This window comes from Euleptes europaea, chromosome 3 (assembly GCF_029931775.1).
Source record: "Euleptes europaea isolate rEulEur1 chromosome 3, rEulEur1.hap1, whole genome shotgun sequence".
Taxonomy (NCBI): domain Eukaryota; kingdom Metazoa; phylum Chordata; class Lepidosauria; order Squamata; family Sphaerodactylidae; genus Euleptes; species Euleptes europaea.
In genome coordinates this window covers 27,954,204-27,975,123 of record NC_079314.1, presented here as the reverse complement: position 1 = coordinate 27,975,123, position 20,920 = coordinate 27,954,204, and the positions used below count along the sequence as shown (strand labels likewise).

Here is a 20,920-nt window from a genome sequence, read left to right as displayed (position 1 = left end):
TATTCTGAATCAAACCATCAGTCCATCACGGTCAGTGTTATCTACTCAGACTGCCAACGGCTCTCCAGTCTCAGGTCCAGTCTTTCACATCCCCTACCACCTGATCCTTGAAGCTGTAGATGCCGGGGATCGAACCTGGGATGTTTAGCATGCCAAACAGATGCTCTATAACTGAGCCCCAGGACCTCCCCAAGGAGGTGGTGAGGTCACTCAGCAGTGGAAAAGATTCCTCCATAGCTCTAACCCTTGATCCTCACTGTTGTACACCTCCTGGTACACTCGTCTCCAACTCTCTTGGTCTGTCCTCTACATTCCTGTCCTCTACACCAATGAGGTCAGTCATCTTCCTCTCCCATGTAGGGTTGCCAGCGGAAGGTGGATGGGGGCGGAGACACATAAGTATGCAGTGTTCCAATGCCATGACACCACATCCAGAACAACCCTGTGTAAGCAATGTTATCTCGTTGGCACGACGTTGTGGGAATCGAAGAGCGTTGAACCAACACTATGACATCACTTTCAGAGTTGCATCAGAAGGAACGTTGTCGCATCCGCATGTCTCCCTCCACCCTCGCAAACTCTACTTACCTATGGTGGGCAACCTGGGCTCCCAGCAGGACATCTCCCATCATTGTGGGAAACCAAACCTAGCAGCCCTACTACCATGGCTCTGTTGTCAAATGATCTTCTGTTCACATGCTTGCAGCTCTCCAATGTGGAGTGATTCCCAGTTCCAGGAAAGTTGAAGAGCACCAGAAACACCAAACTGGTTATTTGTAGAAGAGAGTAAACAGCGCAATGGACCAGGAGAAGGCTCTGCATTGCCAAGTGGTAGGAATAGGGTTGCCAACCTCCAGCCAAGAGAGATCAGTTCACCTGGAGAAAATGGCTGCTTTGGTAATTGGACTCTATGGCGTTGAAGTCCCTCCCCTCTCCAAGCCCCGCCCTTCTCAGGCCTCGCCCCCAAATCTCCAGGTATTTCCCAACCCGGAGCTGGCAACCCTAGGTAGGATGTAGCCCTATTGCTCTAACCACAAGATTCAGTCCGGGGGGGGGGGGGAGAAAATAAAGAAGTGAAAACAAAATTGATAGCTCAGACATTCTCTTAACGTTCTATATTCACCCATCAACCATTCTTATTCTCAAACAGAAACTATTCCTGGTGTTCAAACCTTTTCAGGTTTTCTAGAAGAAGTATAGGGGAAACAACATTTGGTTGTGCTCAGAGGGGGTTTTGTGGACCTAAAATCAGTCACAAGCCAAGCCACAATTCTGCTTTTTTTATCACACCCTCGGGAAAAAAGAAACACACAGAACGGCGCAACCTCCACCAGTACTTTTCCAATGCGCAGCATTCATTAAGAACACCTTTTTCAACAATTGGGGAAAGGCTGGGATACGGAGTTCTTCTCCACCAGTGGCAACCTATTGCTTGCGTTCGAGAAAGGGGCTGTTCTCCATCCATGCACACAAGCACTGTTGCGTTTCTCTACGAGGAGGAAGCTTGCAGGATCCCACAGTTGGCAGCGCTTTTGGCTGGTCACAAGATCTCCCTTTTCTCTGGGTATTTGTTCTGCACCCATGACTCTTTCCAGTTTGCGGAGGGGGAAGGGTGAGGGGAGGCGGAGAATAGGAAAGGGGGGAAAGATGCGAGCAGTTATTCCAAAACACAGGCACACACAGACCGACCGAGGCCAAATGAGCAAGATGGAAAAGGCACAATGGGGGGCGGAGGGGAGAAACCCAGGGAGGGAGGAAAAGGGAATCGCTCGGTGGAAAACTTCAGAGAAGTAATGGGAACGGTGAATGACTGAATTGGGGGAGGGCAGGGTGGATTCGGGAGGGTCTGCCAACATGCTAAAAAAGACTGTGAGTGACAAATGACTGCAACATTTCGGCCCAAAACACAGCCCCCCCCCCCCAAGATTATGTACATACAGATACATGTGTGTATCAACTGCAGGTAAATGCATCCATATCGAAACAAAAAACAAAATCTAATAGCAACGAGTGATACTGTAGAGATGCAAAGGCCTGGAAATATTGGAAATTGGGGGGGAATGCTGGGAAAAAATGCAACCTTTCTCTTTTGCAATGAGCTAAATGCTTTTAAAGACATGGTTTTACGCAAAATATGCAGCATGAAAATATTTATGTAAGACAATCAAGAGTGATCAATAACGCAAATTCCGACACAGGCTATAGAAATATACAAGATGTTTTCAAAGATCTGTTTCTTGCTTAAATGTGACTTATTTTGGCAACAACTGATATACGATGTGTATGATGATAATATACTATTGAAGAATTCAATATTTTTAATGTTAAGAAGTTTAACATAATGTCTGAATTTGCTGCTAGCCCTACTGTCACCGTTTCTGCCCAAATACTATTTTCTTTTCTTTACTACACAATATGGGTTTTCTATTTTCAACTTTTATTTTGTCCTACCAAATGGCAAAAACAAAGTTACATGCACTAAGGCAGCAGTTTGCCTCTCTCTCTCTCTCTCTCTCTCTCTCTCTCTCTCTCTCTCTCTCTCTCTCTCTCTCTCTCTCTTATTGGATGTATTTGCAATTTGGCCTACAGAAAACTAAAGCATTTGCACTTATAAAGTCCATATAGTACACTTTTATATGCCAAGTTATCAATAATGCATGTTATATTTTTAAAGTGGTAATATAAGTTTAGGCTTGACAAGAAAATACTGCATATATTTCCATTTTCCTTTAAAAAAAAAAAGTCTACCCCCAAAACGTTCCCCCCCTAAAGCTTCAAAGTTTTCAGAAATATTGTATCTCTAGCAATACCTTTATCAGAACCAACAAAACAGCACATTACTGTTGCCTATGAACCACAGCAACGAAGAGGTGTGCCAGAGAGACCGGGATACTCCTCAGGGCAGAGACCCAGGTTTTTCCCCCTCATGTTACATTATAATTTATTGGTCATTTAACCCAACTTTCTTCTCAGCAGGATGCTTTTCGCCTAGCAAAAACCTTCAGAGGGGCTCCAGATAAAGAGTGTGTAACTTCCTCAAGGTTATCTATCAATCTTTGTGCCTGACTGGGGGATTCCAGCCTGAATTGCTCCACCCCAAATACAGAAACCATATAATAATGATGATGATGATAATGCCACAATCAATTCATGAAGACATTAGGACCATTGGGATTTCAAAACAAGAGATGAGTAGCAATGATTTGCCATTAACTTCCCTCTGCATAGCAACCCCAGTCTTTCTTGGTGGTCTCCCATCCAAGCACTAACCACAGCCAACCCTGCTTAGCTTCTAAACTCTGACAAGATCAGTGCTGGGGGTTGAACCTGAGACCTTCGGCATGCCAAGCAGATGCTGTGCCCGAGTCACTGGGAGGGGTGGGAAAAAATCACGAACACTGCCCTGAACTCTTTAACAGCCAAGAGCAGGATAAAAATAGAATCCCTCTCCAAAGGGGAAGAAGAAAACGGAAGCCTTTGAAGAATCAGAAGGAGACTGGAGGATGGGTAAGGGTTGGGTCTCCTCTTTTCCCCCAGATTGCCTGCCTTGCTCCATTTTGAGATTCCACCTCACGCATACCCGCACACACTATTTCTCTACACTCACTCGCTTTTCTGCACAAATGCAAGGGGCTAAAGAACATCCTGCAGTTTTTAAAACGAAAGCTCAGATCCTATTCCGGGCCCGACTTGATAGTGGCGCTGCCTGCCGATTCCCCACGAGACCATGTCCAAATCAAAGGTCTGAGTCTTAAAATAGACTCTTCCACTCAGCTCCGCCATGTGGTCCTCATCTGGCAGCAAGCAGAGGCAATTTCCTGAGTGGTGGTACGCTGCTCGAGAAACCCGTCTTTCGTTCATCTCGGGGGTCCCAGGATGGATTTATGAACGGAGACGCCTTCCCTTCTTAATGGGCCTTGGCAACATGGGAATTGCAGCACTTAACTGAACTATTAAAGCAGCCGCAGAAGCATAAAACCCTGCTGCCGGAGACAATATTCCAGGGAACCTAGTCACTAAGGTTCCCATCCTCCAGGGGCAGACTGGAGATCTCCCAGAATTACAACTGAACTCTACAGCAATCAGTTCCCTTGGAGATAATGGCTGCTTTGGAGGGTGGACTCTAGCGTTATACCCTGCTGAGGTCCTCCCCTACCAAAACCCTGCCCTCCCTAGGCTCCACCCCCCCCAGTCTCAAGGAATTTCCCCAATGTAGAGTTGGCAACCCTACTAACCACCCTGGGGCTCATAGAGCTGGATCAGGGTACTTTACTTTCTCATGAGATGGGGAAGGGAGGTAAAATAATTACAACTGTATCTGATTCGTCCTTCTCACATGCTGTGCAAACCCTATGCAAAACAGACAGCCAACAAGGGTAATGGAAAGCCTGAATGGGGAAGGTCTGGGTTAAAATCCCCACTCAGCCATGAAGCTCACTGGGTGACCTTGGGCCAGACATGCTCTCAACCCACCCTACCTCACAAGGTTGTAATGTGGATGGAAATGGGGGATGAGGGGAACACCAAGATTATCCTGAGCTCCTTGGAGGAGCAGGAGGAGGAGGAGGAGGAGGAGGAGGAGGAAGAGAGTTGGTTTTTATACCCTGATTTTCTCTACCTTTTAAGCAGTCTCAAAACTGACTTACAATCACCTTCCCTTCCTCTCCCCACAACAGACACCCTGTGAGGTAGGTGGGGCTGAGAGAGTTCGGAGAGAATTGTGACTAGCCCAAGATCACCCAGCTGGCTTCATGGTTAGGAGTGGGGAAACTAACCCGGTTCTCCAGATTAGAGTCTGCCGCTCATGTGGAGGAGTGGGGGAATCAAACCCCATTCTCCAGATTAGAGTCCGCCGCTCTTAACCACTACACCACACTGGCTGGTGACCTTGTAGGGTTTTCAAGGCAAGAGATGGTGGTTCACCATTGCCTACCTCTACATGGCAGCCCATCCAAGTCTTAACCAGGGGAGACCCTGCTTAAGCCATCACCAAGAACAGATTTTTTAGGCTTCATCTACAACCACAGCAGGTTGAGGCAGCAAAATCTTCAGGCAGTAGAATGGGCTGTGGTCCAGTATTCATGCTTTTGAAGTACTGGGGGCACTGTTTGCACGGCAGAATTGTGAGCATGTTTGGCTGGCCCTCTCTGCAGATTTTCACCGGGGTCTTTCACCTGTGCAAATACGGACAAGTGCTCACACGTATCGAGGCGATTAATTTAGCCAGCAATCACGTTCTTGGGGCATTCCTGTCCTTCTGCAGACTCCTCTGTAGTTCCCTGTCCATTCTTGACAGGCGCAAAACTGTTTTCTAGACTTCGCACCACAATTTGCATGATGGCATGCTTCTCGGCACCACTCCCAAATTCCGTAAGTGACTGACGCAGAAAAAGGGGAGGGGAGCACTAAAATCCACGCCAGTTGTCAGATATAAGATACGCAAACAATTCTGCTGCATCAAGAGATAGTGTGGAGACTTCCCACATGCTTAGGGTTGCCAACCTCCAGGTGGGGCCTCCCAGAACTACAACTGATTTCCAAGCTACAGAGATCACTTGCCTTGGAGAAGAGAATATGGTAGCTTTGGAAGGTAGATGCTATGGCATCCCATCCCTTCTGCACTCCCTCCCCTCCCCAAATTCTGCCATCTATAGGCTCCACCCCTAAATCACCAGGAATTTCCTAATGCAGGACTGGCAACCTTCAAGACAGTGTTGTGTAATGGCTAGAGTGCCAGGCTAGAATCTGGGAGGCCTAGATGATGAAGATGAAGATGATGAAGGAGAGTTGGTTTTTATATGCCGACTTTCTCTACCACCTAAGGAAGAATCAAACCAGCTTACAACCACCTTCCCTTCCCCTCCCCACAACAGACACCCTGGGAGGTAGGTGGGGCTGAGAGAACTCTAAGAGAGCTGTAACTAGCCCAAGGTCACCCCAGCTGGCTTCATGCAGAGGAGTGGGGAAACCAACGTGGTTCACCAGATTAGCCTCCGCTGCTCATGTGGAGGAGTGGGGAATCAAACCTGGTTCTCCAGATCAGACTCCACCGCTCCAAACCACCGCTCTTAACCACTACACCACGCTGGCTCTCAGGACATTGGATCAGACGTTCTGTCCCTGTCAAGGGTATTTCTGAAACCCATAAGACAACCTGAATCAGGTTTTCAGAGACCTTTTTTTGAATTTCTCTACAACAGCAAGGGATATGCTCAAAGAGCTTTGGCCAAGGCTGGAGCAACTGGACTAACTAGTTTTAGAAAAAGGTCCACTCAGTTGCAATGATCCACTTTGATCCAATCTGTCAATATTATCTTGCTAGTGCCTTCGACTACCCAATGACGGGACTTTGTGTCGGAGAAACAAAACACCCTCCAACCACAGAGCAATGCAACCCCAATACTATTCACACATGTCTATGAGTAGTGACAGATACCCAACCACACAGCTCCTCCACTGGAACAGCACTGCCATATGTGGGAAAGGGGCCAATGATTCCTGACCATTTTGCCCCCCATGGTATTCCTGGGGTGTCTGCAGGAACAAAATTTCCATGGCCTCGATAGCTTGTAGCCGGAGGGGATCGCCCAATCTGCAAAGTCCGTGGATGGCTGGATACACAACTCTATGCCCAGGGCGTCATCTAAAACCAATCTCCAGTTTTTTTATTAAGACGATTGCCATGTTTTGCTTCCATTTTTGCTCTCTGCTTAAACAAGGGGCCCTGGAGAGGCATTTGAATAAGTGCTGATCTGTGTTATGTATTCAAAGGCAAAGTGCCCCGAGGCTCCTTCCAGCTTGCTTTGATGCAACCAGAGCAGGGCATATGCCAACTTAACTACTTTGCAAAAAGCAACACGAATCACCAGCCAAAAACTGCCACCCTTTGCAAATCAGCTTCCAGCACACTCTGAACTAGCAACACCTCTTCTTGTGCTTAGTATCCAGTGTGACACAGATTTCTATGAAACCTGCAAGCTGGCTTACTGCTTGGGGACCTTTCTCTGCTCCCCAAACCCTACCGTCCCAAGGCTCAACCCCCCATATTTCTAGGAATTTCCCAACCCTAAACTGTGCACCTATAGAATGCTCTGTTCTAGCTGGGATGGCTGATGCGTCTCTCTCCGTCGACACGGCACAAATTTTGGACTGTTTTTAGAGGCCAGTTCCCTCATGTGTCACTCACAAGGACCTAGGCCAGGGGTGTCGAACTCAATTGTTACGAGGGCTGGGTATGACATAAACGTTACTTGGTCGGGCCGGGCCATGCCTCACCAGCCCAGATCGAGAGGGGGGGGGCCCTGTCTCGGCTGGCTTGCGGGCCAGATAAGAGCTCTCAAGGGGCCAGATTCGGGCCCCGGGCCTTATGTTTGACACCCCTGACCTAGGCCTTCTCACCCTGGATCAGACCAAGGGACATCCACCCCCAAAATTCAGCTCCCAACAGCATGGCGTTTGCCCCCAGCATCTGGTACTTTGAGGTAGACTGCCTCCACGCATGGAGGTATGCATCCCAGCTCACCGCACAGATGGCAAAGCAGAAGGATGCCACTGGGACTGCGATCCTTTCAGGGAATGCAATTAGACATAGTCTGCGTGTTCTGCGAAACACAACAGCAGGTGCCAGGCAACAATTGGGTGTTCGCATCCTGCTGGAATTGGGAAAGCCTCTTCACTGGAACTGTTTTCCTTCCAAAGACTGAACATGCTCCAGTCACACTTGCAGGAAGGAGCTTTTGATAAATAACAGAAGCGCTTCAGTGCTACAGAGCGAGCGTAGGTGTATGTGGAAATGTTCCTCAAAGCAAAAAAAAACTTTCTTTTTTTTGGGGGGGGATTCAATATGCAGCTGACAGCAGCAACCTAAAGAGGAATCAAAAGAAACAAATTATTCCGTCTGGAGATGCAGAGCTTGAAAGGGAGAGGACGACGGCGTCGCTTCAGAAACGCAGTACCGATTCTGGTAAGCTGCCAGGCAAACCTGCCGTCCAGAAAAAAGGGTAACAGGCAGGGGTGTGGGGCAGGAAGACACATACACACATGTGGAAATGGTCTACAGTGCGCTACAGCATTAGAGCACTGTGCTCAGCACACTCTCCTCTCACTGGCAACAGTTTGATTATTCTAACCACACCGCATGCTACACATTGGGCTGGAAACAGCAAGCATCTAACTGGCAAGCTTCCAAGCGCAAAGAGCATTATTTCAGTGTTTTCTCCATTTTCATCCCACCTTTCTCCTCACCTCTTTTTTCATCCATACAACACCTGTATGAGGTAGATTAGGCGGAGAGTGTGTGACTGGCCCAGGGTCACCCAGACTCAAACCGGGGTCTCCCAGATTCCACTAGAAAGCCAGCGTGGTGTAGTGGTTAAGAGCGGTGGTTTGGAGCAGTGGAGTCTGATCTGGAGAACTGGGTTTGATTCCTCCACATGAGAGGCGGAACCTAATCTGGTGAACTGTGTTGGTTTCCCCACTCCTCCGCATGAAGCCAGCTGGGTGACCTTGGGCTAGTCACAGCTCCCTTAGAGCTCTCTCAGCCCCACCTACCTCCCAGGGTGTCTGTTGTGGGGAGGGGGAGGGAAGGCGATTGTAAGCCGGTTTGATTCTTACTTAAGTGGTAGAGAAAGTCAGCATATAAAAACCAACTCTTCTTCTTCTTACACCACCTGTAGGCTCTGTGTTCTCCTTTACTGCCTGCCTGCCTTAAAAGCTGATCTCCTGGATCTGGACCCAGGGTTAGCCTTATTAGGAAGCCTCCCTCAAAACAGAGCTTGTGGGCTAAGGGCTCTGAAGGCCATGCATGGACCACCACAGACTTATACAGCCACCTGTGAAATAGTGCAGAGGAGCTGTTCAAACATCCAGCTTACTTAAAAAAAAAAAAAAACCACTCTGGCAACCAACCCCAAATTCTGGATTTAAAAAACCCAGGGGAAAAATCTGGCAGCTGACCCAGAAGTTGGAAAAAAGGCCCACAAACAAACAGCAGCTGAGTCACTTTTCCCCCCCTACAGTCAACAACACCCATGAGGTGAAGGGTGGCCACCGGAAGAGGAAATCGCAGGCTCTGCTTCCACAGATGCTTTAAAGAGCGCGTTCACAAATTTCAACACACTCTGGCCCATTTATTGCCTCTCACCAGCCTTCCACTGCTGAGTGTAATTAAAAATCAGAAAGGCAGAAGGGCAAACTGTCCTGGCCCTTTTGAGGCATGCTTACAATTAAAACAGGAACCCTAAACCATGTGAACCAGCGACCATACCAACAGAGAATGGTTCCAGATTGAAATCTGCCTTATACTGCCCTTGGTATTTCTTCACACAATGCATACTTAAATTGTGGAACTCCCTGCCCCAGGATGTGGTGATGGCTGCCAACTTGGAAGGCTTTAAGAGGGGAGTGGACATACTCATGGAGGAGGGGGGTGTTCATGGCTACTAGTAAAAATGGATATTAGTCATGCTGCATACCTATCCTTTCCAGGATCAGAGGAGCATGCCGAATATATTAGGTGCTATGGAACACAGGCAGGACAATGCTGCTGCAGTCGTCTTGTTTGGGGGCTTCCTAGAGGCACCTGGTTGGCCCTGTGTGAACCGACTGCAGGACCTGATGGGCCTTGGTCCGATCCAGCATGGCTTTTCTTATGTTCTTAAGATCAGCATTGTCTACTCAGACTAGCAGCAGCTCTCCAGAGTCTCAGGCAGAGAGGTCTTTCACATCACCGACTACTACCTGATCCTTTTAACTGCACAATGCCAGGAATTGAACCTGGGACCTTTTGCATGCAAAGCACTTGGTCTACCACTAAGCTACGCTCTCTCTCTCTCTCCCTAAACCAATGCATTACATAAAGCTGTTTTCAACTGGCCATTGTTGGTCTATCAAGGTCAGTCTTGCCTTCTTTGACTAGCAGTGACTGTCTGAGACCTCAAGTGGAGATCTTTCACATCATCTCCTACCAGACCCTTTTAACTGGAGATGCCAAGGACTGAACCTAGGATCTTCAGCATAGAATGCTGGTCTGCTACCACTGAGCTCTGGCCGACCCCTGATTTTGCACATGTAAAGCAAGAACAGACCAGGTTAAGCATCAGACACAATTTCCACCTAAGTCAGTGACTCTCACATTTTAGGTTGGGATCCAAAAAGGGGTCGCAACTTTCTCACAAGTGGGTAGCAAAACCTAGAGGGAGGAGGAGAGGAAGCTGGGAGGGGAGACCCAGTGACAAATGTGGGTTTGCCTCTGCATAATATGGTAAATGGGCCAAGAAATGCTGTTTACTGCTCAACAGTGCTATCGGTTTATAAATATTAAAAATAAACAACATAAGCCCGATCAGTGTTAAATGAAATAGGATTCTTGCATTTTATGTTGGGAAGAAGAAAACACAGTAATTAATTTTGCAAGTGGATTCTGAGAAGTACAGGAAGCCTAGAAATGGATCAAGTTAGATTAGGCAATCTAGACAGCAGAAGAAGTGATGAAGACTGCTTCTTTTTACTCCAAGCATGTGAAGAGGGAAGAACGTGTATGTGTGTGTTAAGTGCCGTCAAGTCGCTTCAAAGTTAACATGACCCTATGAAATAATGACCTCCAACATGTCCTGTGTTAACAGCCTTTCTCAGGTCTTGCAAACTGAGGCTGTGGCTTCCTTTATTGAGTCAATGAACACATGAAGCTGCCTTATACTGAATCAGACCTTTGGTCCAACAAAGTCAGTATTGTCTACTCAGACTGGCAGCGGCTCTCCAGGGTCCCTTTCGCATCATCTACTTGCCTAGTCCCTTTAACTGGAGCTGCCGGGGATTGAACCTGGGACCTTCTGCAAGCCAAGCAGATGCTCTACCACTGAGCCAGAGCCCCTCCCAGTCAATCCATCTCATGTTAGATCTTCCTCTTTTCCTGCTGCTTTCACCTTTTCCTAGCATTATTGTCTCTTCCAGTGACTCTTGGCTTCTCATAATGTGACCAAAGTACGACAGCCTCAGTTTAGTCATTTTGGCTTCTGGGAGAGTTCAGGCTTGATTTGATCTAGAACCCACTGGTTTGTCTTTTTGGCTGTCCACAGTATCCGTAAAACTCTCCTCCAACACCACATTTCAAACGAATCAACTTTCTTCCTGTCGAGCTTTCTTCATTGTCCAACTTTCCCACCCATAATGAGTAATGGGGAATACTCCCCCCCCCACTTGCTGATCCTCAACCTAAAGATAACAACCCGTCAGCAGAGATTCTGCAAAGCAAGCGGGAAAGAAGGCCAGGCCAAGTTTCTGCTCTCTGTAGTGTCCCCCCTGCCACACCCGTCCCCACCCAGCTGCTGATTACAGGATAGGAGCACCGAGGGCCCCATCATTAGAGGGAGGTTCCAGGAGCTTAACGATGGGGTTTGCACAACCACAACTGGAGCACAAGCAGCCCCTGCCCTGCCTCTTGAATTCCAGCCCACGGAGTCACGTGCGCTGGGCGAATGGGTCAGGCTCTTAGAAGGCTCATCGGGGACTCGATCGCTCAGACCCAGCGGATCCTTCCCCCCTGCCCTGTCCCAGATGTCAAGACTCCTCTGCTGTCGCTCTGAGAGAATGGCAGAGTTTTGCTTCCAGAAAGGAGACTCAGAAAAAGAAAAATTGGCTTTTATATGCCGACTTTACAACTTAAGGAAGAATCAAACCGACTTACAATCGCCTTCCCTTCCACTCTCCACAACAGACACCCTGTGAGGTAGGTGGGGCTGAGAGAGCTCGAAAAGAGCTGTGACTAGCCCACCCAGCTGGCTTCATGTGTAGGATTGGGGAAACCAACCCAATTCACCAGATTAGCCTCCGCCGCTCATGTGGAGGAGTGGGGAATCAAACCCGGTTCTCCAGATTAGAGTCCACCACTCCCAACCACTGCTCTTAACACTACACCACACTGGCCTCGGTTGCTCTGACTCAGCGGATCCTTCCCCCCTGCCGAGCCTCCTTCGTTGTCACTCTGAGAGAATGCCAGAGTTTTGCTTCCAGAAAGGAGACTCAGAGGTTGCACTCACAAAGGGAGACATGTCCACTCAGTTGAGATGCCAAACAGACAGGCCAACCCCCTTACCCAGCCTGCCGTCTGGCCACAGCATGGGGGAGGTACCCCTGGCCACAGTGGGTGGGTGGCCAAGGGAAGCTTGCTCCTGTGATCCCTCCATTGAAAGGGGGTGAGGCAGGGCAGACCCCAACCCACCCATGCCACAGGGGCAAAGACAGCATTGCCTGGACATCAGGAGAGAGGCGGACGGGTGGCATCTTTCCACCTCCCCATAGCTCAGGGGGAGGCAAGGAGGGTAGGTGCCAGAATGCTCCACCACTGGGGGTCACCCCATGCTGGGTGGGGGAACATCTTGGGGTCCTGGGCACCCTTGCCTAGGGCATCCAAAATCTTCAGGTTAGCCCTGGCACTTATGCATCAGTTGCAAGCAGGCACCCATGCCATCCACTTAGAAATGAACCAGAATCCTGCCAAAAGACAGTGACTCCCGTACTCCACGCATATTAGTTGAAAAGGAGCTCGCGGAAATGACCATTTCCATTAAAGGTCTACATTTATAGCATGGCTGATTGGGAGAGGGGCCATAAATCAGTGGGAGGGCCCTAACCTGCATGCAGACAATCCCAGGTTCAGGTTCCTTTGTCAACTCCAGTTAGAGTACCCCAGGGAGTGGGAAAGATCCTTCTCTGTAGAAAAAGATCCTGCAGAGCTGCAGCCAGTGAGAATTGGACACACCATTATCAGTGGTCTGTAGTACACAGCAGTCCCACCGATCCAAGTGTTATTTATCTCGACTATGGCTACATTCAGGCATCACAACAAACCGTGGTTGCAGTTTGGACAAGTAACAAATCCCCATTTGTGTATCAACCACAGTTTAACTCCTTCCCACCTCCTAGCAGTGAGGACATCTTCCCTGCAAGGTCCATTGCTACAGCCAGGAAGCTGTGTTACTCAACGAACTGTGGTTTGAGAATTCAGACATCACAACAAACCACAGTTCAGCTGCGGATAACAAATCAGCAACAAACCCTAGCTTGAAATTCTGGCTTGGTGTCCATTAACAAGTCTGTGTTTGTTGAATCATCTGTTGAATCATCTTGACAATTAACTGGAGTTTGATCAAACCCAGGTTTGTTGTGTCAGAATGCCTTATCTCTTTCTAGCTACTGGAACTCAAAATAAGGGTGGAAAGGGGTCGTCTTATACATGGGGGCGTCTTGGAAAAATATGGGCAGGGAAGAGAGCGGGGCCCATGGAAAGACTTCCCACGGGCCCAGCTCTCTTCCCCACCGGTATTATTCCATGTATAAGACGACTCCCAATTTTAAAGGAAACTTTAAAAGAAAAAAAGGGCGTCTTATACACGGAAAGATACGGTATATACTTATATACACTTGCTCTCCTGACCTTTTAAATCCAGCAGATGCAACCCCTCCCTCATAAACAAGAGACACACTTTTGAGGACCATAGAAGTTAAGGAGAACCAACTGCACACACAAAAATGCTCCCATGCTCTGAGGGGCAGTAGCTGCGCCAGATTTTAAAGCCAAGGCAAATGGGATGACACCCTAATTTCATATTTAGCTTCTACCCCCATTCTTCTCGCAAAAGCGGGGCGAGCAAACTTCTTCCTCCTTTACCCTCCCAACAACCCTATAAGGTCTGTTAAGTTGAACAATAGCAAGTGGCCCTGGGGTATTCAATGAACTTCACAGCAGATTGGGGATTTGAACCCAGATTTCCGCGGCCCTGGTCCTGACATTGTAATCACCACCCCACGATGGCTCGGTCTTACCTCTGGCCCGGGAAACAGCATCTGGCTTACAGAGTGAGTCAGAGAAGACAAAGGGGAAATAGGAAGAGACAGGGAAAGGAAGAAGGGGAGTTCTTAAAGATGGCTTTCAAGCTGAGCTTGTTAATGGTATCCAACCAGCTACCGCTAAGCCCTGAAAGGTGCTAGACTGAAAGAAGCCCCCCCCCCTTTCCCCCCACAGTGCAGAGAATCCAGCCTTGGCAGAGAAACAGTATTGGCTATTTCCAATTTATCTCAGGGTGGCTTCTCCTGTGATCCCCCCCCCCCCGCCCCGGGCTGGTTTTAAGGCCCGTCTCATGATGCAGGCAAAGGCCGCTTCAAAAATTGGCTGGTACCTGTTTTAAGATTAATCAGACAAACATCTGAGTGGTTGTGCATTAGCGTTTTTCTGAAACTCACAGCCTTGCCTCCAGTCATCCCAGATGACACCTTAATCTGAAAGCAGATAAATTTATCCTAGAGCAAAACAATTGCTATAGAGCATAATATAGGATTAGATGAATTCAAAAAGAATGGGTCTACCGGTGAGATCTTAAGGCTGCAATCCCAAGAACGCTTTCCTAGGAGTAAGCCCTACTGAATAGAGTGGGACTGACTTCTGAGCAGACCTGCTTAGGATCGCTTCCTAAGGGAGCCTCCAGGTCCAGACGCAGTATACCTCTGAATACCACCGGGAGGGAGGGCTCACCTTAAGTCATGCTCTGCTGGTTTTCTTGCATGCACATGCATTTTCGTTACTCGGATTAATGCACAGAGCAGCTGATGGCAATTTGCACGTGTGAATGAGGCACAGCAAACAAAAATTAAAACCAACACAGAGTCACTTTCAGAGGACTTATGTGATGCTTCGCTTGATTGCTTGAGGTTCCTCCATGTGCGACGTAGCCTGACAGATTCCACATTAAAGCCACAACGGCTCTGAAAATGCCTCAAGATGACAGTTTGCCAAAGATCACTTGCGTGAAATGCCACTTGAGTTACAAACTGGAGGAAAAACAACGGGAATTGTTCTGGCGTCTGAAGAAACCTCTTCTGCCCTGCCTCACCTGCCTGGGACAGAAACAGTTATCTTGGATTTCCACTGCATCTCTTACACATGAGAAGGCAAAACCATAGAGACGCTCATCATATGAAGTACAGCAAAAGGTTGCAGCAACTGATCTTAGTGCAAGGTACAAACAGAAGCACGGAACTCACCATGGACGTTATTACAAGGCTTTTGGTAAAGAAAACCTTCTATTCAAAATATGTAGTGTAGTGGCTAGAGCGTGAGACTAGGATCCGCAAGTCCCAGGTTCAAATCCCCACTCTAGCATGGAAGCTTGCTGGATGACCTTGGACCAGGTCACAGGCTCCGAGCCTAATCCACCTCATAGGTCACGATGGGTAGCTGTGTTTGTCTGTAACAGTAGATGAGTCCAGTAGCACCTTAAAGACTAACAAAATTTCTGGCAGGGTATGAGCTTTCGTGAGCCACAGCTGAAAAAGTGAGAAATTTGCCAGAAATTTTGTTAAGTCTTTAAGGTGCTACTGGACTCCTGCTCTTTTCTACAACCTCACAGGGTTGTTGTAAGGATAAACTGGAGGAAGGAGGAAATGGCGTATGCCAGCTTGAGCCCATTGGCAGAAGGGCAGTATAAAAACGTATTATATAAAGTAAAATATTGAGTTAGACCCTAGGCTCCAACCGGGGAAGGTCCCTTCTGCCATAAGGAAGACCTCCAGCTAACCCAAGGGTCTGCAAACTGCGGCTCCCAAGCCCCATGTGGCTCTTTGGCCCATTGAGTGCGGCTCTCCAAACTTGGTTCGGAGCCCCTGCTCTCGAGCCCACTCACGCCGGCAGCTGGGCTGCAGAGCCGGCGCGCCTGAGAGAGAGCGAGAGAGAGAGAGCAGGTGCGCTGTCTCTTCCCCCCCCCCCGTTGGAGAATGGCCGGGTCCCCCTTTCCCTTGCCCTCAATGGTTGGGAGGCTAAAGTCTCCCCTCCCCTCTAGCCGCGCGATTGCTGGGCGAGCCGCTCAGCGGTTCCTGCCCCCCCCACCCGCCTATCAGCTGTTGGGCGGGGCGGGCTTCTTTTGGTAGACCTGGCCTCCGGCTGAGTCCCACTGGGAGGCCATGTCTACCCACTGGCTTTCTTGTCGGTAGACCGGGACTCCAAGGAGGGGGGAAAAGTCCCCCTTCAGAAGCCAGGTCTTCCAATTGGCTTCTATGGGCCTCCGGAGGCCAGGTCTACTGCCAAGAAAGCCAGTGGGTAGACCTGGCCTCCCAATGGGACTCAGCCGGAGGCCAGGTCTACCAATAGGCTTTTATGACGGTAGACCAGGCCTCCAGACGAGGACTCCGGACGGGGAGGGGGAAATGCAGGGACTTAAAAATTAAATTGTATCAATAAATAAGATCACTATTAAGTATGATATCAAGTTTTATTCAGTGTACCTATAGTTTAATTAAGACTTAATTAAGTTAATAAACAGTGTACCTACCTATATAGTTTATGGTAAGTTTAAGAAATTTGGCTCTCAAAAGAAATCTCAATCATTGTACTGTTGATATTTGGCTCTTTTAACTAATGAGTTTGCCGACCCCTGGGCTAACTGAATGGACCTGCAGGTTCAATAAAATATTATTTTATTTAATATAAAATAAAAATATTTTTCATATTCATTTTCATATTCATATTTTCATATGTTTCATATTGCCCTTCTGCCAAGGAGCCCAAGCCGGCGCACACCATTTTATGTACCCCAGGTTGCCAACTCCAGGAAAGGACAGGAGGATGGGGTTTGGGGAGGAGAGAGCTCAGCAGGGAAGTGATGCCATAGAACAGTGATGGCGAACCTTTTAGAGACCGAGTGCCCAAACTGCAACCAAAAACCCACTTATTTATTGCCGAGTGCCAATGCGGCAATTTAACCTGAATACCACCCCCAGAGGGGGCCCAGAGGGAGAGGCTAGGGTTGCCAAGTTCCTCTTCGCCATGAGTGGGAGGTTTTTGGGGTGGCGCCTGAGGAGGGCAGGGTTTGGGGAAGGACTTCAGTGCCATAGAGTCCAATTGCCAAAGTGGCAATTTTTTCCAGGGGAACTGATCTCTATTGGTTGGAGATCACCTGTAATAGCAGATCTCCAGCTAGTACCTGGAGATTGGCAACTAGTTCCTTAGTGTTTTCTCTCTACATATCAAGACAAATGGAAAGGTGTTTGGAGGATAGCTTGTGGGCACTTCAAAGGTGGAATAGGACTGCACGCCCCTCCGCCCGCACAGACCCAGAGGGTGCTGGAGAAGCCGCTGGAGGGAAAGAAGGAAGGAAGGAAAGAAGGGAAGGGAGGGGGAAAGGGAAGGAAGGGAGGGAGAGAAAGAAAGAAAGAAAAAGAGAGAGAAAGGGAGAAAGAAATGGAGCAAGGGAGAGAAAGAAAAGGACAGAGGGAGACAAAAAAAGAAAGAGGCCATTTATGCATGGGAGGTTTTGCCTTGGATTTGCCACTCGGTGGGGCGCGGCGGCAGGCTTGTGAGAGGCGAGCAGGGTGGGGCAGAGGGTGCCTCCTTCGCACCCACCGACCAGCCATGCCCCTCCGCCCGCACAGGCCCAGAGGGCGCCGGAGAAACCGCCAGCCATGCCGAGTGTGGGCGCTCGGCTTCTGTTCCCAGCTCTCCCACCCTCCTGGCTGGCCGCGCACGCTCCAGCGGCAGCAATGGCGGCAGCTTCTGTGGGAGAGTCCGGGGGCCACCGCCAATGATGTCGGAGGTTCCCCACCCCTGGGATACAGCCTCCCCCATCCGGGGTGGGGCAGAGCCGGAAAGGCCAGCGGATTGGAGGAACCGTGAGTGCCGGCAGAAAGGGCTACGCGTGCCGGAAGTGGCACCCGTGCCATAGGTTCGCCAACACGGCCATAGAATCTACCACCCTCCAAAGCTGCCATTTTCTCCAAGAGAACTGATTCCTGTGGTCTGTAGATCAGTCGTGATTCTGCGAGAACTCCAGGCCCCCCTTGGAGATTGGCAAGCCTACCCCCAAACCTGGGGACTGCAACCCAATTGTTCCCTGCCTATCTTATCTTTCCTGTTCTCACCATTTACTCTGGAATTATCTCCTCAGCACATGCCTTCCTGGTCTTTCTGACGTCCCTGAAGACCTTCTCTCAAGGTCCTGGGCCGCCATTTTCCAACACCCAAGCATTTCGTTATCACCCCTCTGATCCCTTAGCCTTCGGTTTCTCAGCCTAAACAAGCAAGGCTCTTTCGGCCTTTCTCCCTGGACCTTGGCGTATCAACCAGTTTTTGCTAGCTCAGTGCCTCCTGCCCCCAATGGCCAAGCCCTCACTGATTTACCTTCAGCCCCATTCCAGAAGAGCATGACGCACTCATCTAGACATGCGGCTGTTTGAGAGACTGAGCGACTCAAATGCTCAGTATCCCAAAAGCCGGTGGGGGAAAGGAGAGAGCAGTTTACATGTGTTCACCAAACTTTTACCCCAAACCTATTTTTAATGCTTCTTTGCAAACAGAACACAGAAGCTGAGGGGGCAGAATTGCAGGTCCCTTCACCAAACATGGATTCTCAACCATGTTTCTGCAGAACGAGGGAAGGGTGCTTAACCTTTTTCCTGCCCATCTTTCCCTCACTCTCTCCTTTCAGTTTATTGAATTCACGTGTACTCCACCTTTCTTCTCTGGCGGAGACCCAAGGCCGCTTACATCCTCCTTCTCTCCTCCAGTTTATCCTCACTGCAACCCTGTGAGGTAGGCTCAACATGTGTGACTGGCCCGAGGTCACCCGGCAAGCTTCCACGGCAGAGAGAGGAGATTCGAAGCTGGGTTTCCCAGATCCTGTTCACACCATCTAACAACAGCACCATGTTGCCTCATAAGTATTTGTGGCCTATTAATTTTCACCCAAAACTAGGCTGCAAGATTGGACATAAGTCCACTTTGCGGGGAAAGTTAAGCACCCCCTCCCACCCTCGTACCCTGGAATTCTGCCTCCTGAGTCCATCCTACATTACTTAGCAAACATAAGAACTCATGTTTGCTGAAGTAACCTGTATCTCCCCCACACACTGATGAATTCGTGAGGCAGGTGAGACTTATGCAGGTTAGGCCTGCCAACCTCCAGGTGTGTCCTGGAGTTCTCCTGGAATTACAACTGATCTCCAGACTACAGAGATCAGTTCCCCTGGAGAAAATGGCAGCTTCATAGGGCAGACTCTATGATATACCATAGATTCTAGGCAAAATCCTTCTCCAAATCCCCCTTCACCACCCTCAAATCTCCAAGCTGGAGATGGCAACCCTAGCAAGGGGGGAGCTTTACAGTTCATATTGTTAACAGCTCTGGGCTCAGCCACTGCCACTCCTGACCTCCTCCCTCTTTGGGGGGGACCAGAGAGGCTGGCTTCCTTCAGTGAAGATCCATGCCCAGAATCATGCCTGGTTTACCTGCTTCTCTCTCTAGAGCGCCTTCCCCTGAGGGCAGGCCTGTAGGCTTTGCAATAGCAGGTGTGGTCAACCAGGTGTGAAAAGATACACTTGTCGAGGTAATCTGCAGGAAATCCTCACAGATCCCAGCATTTAATGGGCCATGACGCCTCGCATTTAATGGGCCATGATGACTGTGACTCTTGGATCCCCTGACAGGGACTGTTTCGGACTGGCCAAATGGAAGACACCAAAACTTTGTTTCCAAGATGGACACAGCATAGGGTTGCCAGGTCTCTCTTCAGCACTGGCAGGTGGCTTTTGGGGCAGAGCTTGAGGAGGGCGGGGTTTGAGGAGGGGAAGGAGTTCAATGCCATCGAGTCAAGGACTTCAATGCCATAGAGAGGGGAAGGACTTCAATGCCATAAGTAGGTGATGTGAAAGACCTCTGCCTGAGACCCCGGAGAGCCGCTGCGGGTCTGAGTAGACAGTACTGACTTTGATGGACTGAGGGTCTGATTCAGTATAAAGCAGCTTCAAGTGTTCAAGTCCAATTGCCAAAGTGGCCATTTTTCTCCAGGTGAACTGATCTCTATCCGCTGGAGATCAGTTGTAATAGCAGATCTCCAGCTAGCACCTGGAGGTTGGCAACCTAAAACAGCAACTGCCCTGCTAGGCTGTTCTGTTTATGCTTAGTTCCACAAACTTCATTGTAAGGAGGATGTTGGGTCACTAGGAGGGAATCGAGGTCCCCTTTAGATTTGTCTGCAAAACCACCCTAATACTTAGGTTTCCAGAAAGGAAGTAGACTGGCCTTCACTGCACTTATTTCAAATTCCCTGAAATGGGTTTACATTTTATTTATTAAGCTATTTACACTCTGCTTTCCCCCACCGTCCATTGCTCTGGGTACCAGCTCTTCCAGTGCCATGAAGCTTTTCTCCTCCTTTGACAAACTGGAGAGTAAGGGGAATACTTACTCCATGGGAAAGCACCGGGTGAGAGGTTTGTCAACGCTATCTCCGTTATGAGCTCATCCCCCTATGCCAAATAGACTGCTTCATGGGGCACACACCAAGCAATTAATGCGCATGTGTGAATCAGCCCTTAGTACACTGTGTCAGGACTTCCATAACCTCTCCTCTGCCAAATGCGCAAGGCCACATCCTTCTGTTCTGAAATAACCAATAATTGCCTGGGGCATGGTGGAAAAGCAGGACACAAATATTTTAAAGAAATAAACCCCAGGGTTAAGTGTTCATCATTCAGACATAGGGGGTTACCGCACTTTGTATTCCCAGCAATGTATTAAGAGTTTGAAAATGTTGTAAAAAACATCGCTTTAAAAAGGTTTTTTGGATACCACGGCTTATAAATGGTTGGAAGACGTCTTCACAGCTAAAGGGGCCAAAGTGCGAACAGTATTTTTTATAACGTTTTCAAACTCTTAATACATCGGTGGGAATACCTAGAAAGTGCGAAGGTTTTTTTATAACATTTTCAAACTCTTAATACATCGGTGGGAATACAAGTGCGGTAACAGCCATAGCGCCAAACCACAGTTTGTCCCTGTGCAAAACCAGCCTCAGGCTCCCTTCCCTTTCTCCACTTAGCGCAGCAACCCCTGGTTTGCAAACAAACAGGAAGGGAATGAATCATAACATGCCAAGA

The 20,920-nt window shown here is 48.8% G+C and overlaps 1 protein-coding gene across 1 annotated transcript in view; it reads right to left on the bottom strand.

Annotated features, from left to right (window-relative positions):
- The window catches only part of MAP7D1 (MAP7 domain containing 1), an 80,165-nt gene that overhangs the window by 48,110 nt on the left and 11,135 nt on the right, over positions 1-20,920 (bottom strand). The gene's annotated exons all lie outside the window — the stretch shown is intronic.